Source organism: Scylla paramamosain, chromosome 5 (genome assembly GCF_035594125.1).
Source record: "Scylla paramamosain isolate STU-SP2022 chromosome 5, ASM3559412v1, whole genome shotgun sequence".
Taxonomy (NCBI): domain Eukaryota; kingdom Metazoa; phylum Arthropoda; class Malacostraca; order Decapoda; family Portunidae; genus Scylla; species Scylla paramamosain.
Window position 1 is genome coordinate 25,045,056 of NC_087155.1, and position 2,500 is coordinate 25,047,555.

The window sequence follows — 2,500 nt, forward strand, 5'->3', positions numbered from 1 at the left end:
GGCATGGTGGGGAGCTGGAGGAAGAGGAAGAGGAGGAGGAGGAGGTGGAATAGGAATAGAAAGGAATACAAAGGAAAGCCAAACAGCAACAGACCTTTTGGTCCTTGCAAGGCTGTTTGGTAACTACTTCTAACTAGCTACAGGGAAGAGAGACAGGACAACATAGCAGAAGGCTCCTCCCCACCCACCACTTCCTCCAGTTTGCGCTTTCATGGAAATAGTTGGGAAAAGTACCATGCAGTATGGAAAAACTGACTTGGAATTTTCATAGGAGAGGTTGAAAGGAAGTTCTACTATTCACCCTACGGTGAACTCTATACGCCCATCTGAAAGTTAATACAATTTATATTAAAACTGGTGTCTGTAAAATAAGAGTTTATTAGTGAATTTAGTAATTATTCGGACAAGAAGAGAGCTTGTTGGGAATTTGCTTTTAAATATTTGTCTATTTTATATTTGAATGATTCAATAGTATTGCTGTTCACAATTTCTGCAGGAAGTTTATTCCATATATTTACTATACAATTAAAGAAAAATGTTTTGCCTCGTGGGATTTAAAACGTTTGGGCATAATCTTGAATCCATTATTTCTTGTTAGGTTAGAATGATCAATGGTAAAATATTTATGTGCATTAATGTTACTATATCCTTTGAAAATTTTGAACACTTCAATTAGGTCTCCTCTTATCCTGCGCTTTGTTAAACTAAATAGGTTTAATTCTTCCAGTCGTTCCTCATATGGCTTATTGCGCAATCTTGGAATCATCTTTGTGACCCTGCGCTGTATCTTTTCTAGTTTTTCATTGTCTTTTTTGTAATATGGTGACCAGAACTGTACACAGTATTCTAGATGAGGACGCACCAGTGAGTTATATAAGGCAAGTATAACCTTTTCTGATTTAAATTCAAAGGTTCTTCCAATGAACCCTACTAATTTATTTGCCGTCTTTACTGTTTCTGTGCAGTGTTGACTCGGCTTTAGGTCGTTTGACACAACGACACCAAGATCTTTTTCTTTATCGGTGCTTGACAGTGGCATGTTATTCATTACATATCTCGCCTGAACATTGTTGCTTCCGATATGTAGAATTTTACACTTTTCTATATTGAATCTCATCTGCCATTTTTCTGCCCAGCTTGTTAGTTTATTGAAGTCACACTGCAGTTCCTGCCATTGTGACACAGACGTTACTCTACTTGTTATTTTGGTGTCGTCAGCAAATTGATTTATTTTGCAATTTATCCCTTCATCAGTATCATTAATGTACATTATAAAGAGTACTGGTCCTAACACAGAGCCTTGAGGAACGTCGCTATTTCCTTTTGCCACTCTGACTCTTTTCCATTTATCACAACACGCTGTTTGCTGTCAGAGAGCCAGTCTCTCAGCCATTTCAGGGTGTTTCCGGCAATGCCGTGAGCTTTTACTTTACTGATGAGTCTCTTATAGGGAACAGTGTCGAAAGCTTTCTGGAAATCAAGGTAGATAATATCAACAGCTTTTGTCTCGTCATACGAGTTAAATACTTCATGAAAGAAGTCTAGCAAGTTTGTTAAGCAGGAACGCTTGGTTCTGAAACCGTGTTGCGAATCCTTTATGATTTTATTTTCTTCTAAATATTTAACAATTTTATCTCTGATTATTGTTTCCATCAGCTTTGCACACTACTGAAGTGAGACTGATCGGCCTGTAATTGGCTGGGAGAGATTTATTTCCTTTTTTAAAGATTGGCGTGACATTTGCTAGTTTCTATTCGTGGGGAACTTTACCCGCTAGTAAAGTTTTATTGAATAAAATTGTAAGCGGTTTCACGAGCTCATTTCTTGCTTCTTTAAGAAGCCTGGGTGATATCTTGTCTGGCCCGGGTGTTTTGTTTACGTTCATGCTCTTTGTGACTGAGAGGATTTCACTTTCTGTGATGGTGAAGTCCGGCAGCGTGGTGCCTCGTGACTGAGGCGTGGGGGTCGGCAGACTGCCCTGAACATCCTCAGTCGTGAAGACTGTTGAAAAGTACTCGTTCAGGGTGTTCGCCATGTCTGTTTCGCTTTCTATTTGTTTCCCATTTTCTGTTATTAGTGGACCAATCGTTGATGTTAAGACCCTTTTTGCTTTTACATAACTGTAAAATTCTTTTGGGTTCGTTTTACTTGAGTTCGCGATCTGAGCTTCAACAGATTTTTTGCTGCATTTAATCAGCTTTTTTGTTTTTCTACGCAATCTGTCGTGCTCTAGTTTATCATTATTATTTTGTGTTAGTATGTATTTGTGGTACGCATTTTTCTTAGCCAGAAGGCAGCATCTGATTTCATTATTCCACCATTTCGGTTTGGTGTTTTTTACCTTCCGTCTGTTTCGTTGCGGTACACACAAAATCGCAGTTTCATTTAACTTTTTAGCAAACACTTCCCATGCTTTGTTAATGTCTGGTGTTCCCAGCAGTTCATTCCAGTCTATGGATGCAAGCTGCATGCGAAGTCTCAAAGTTAGCACGCCGATAGT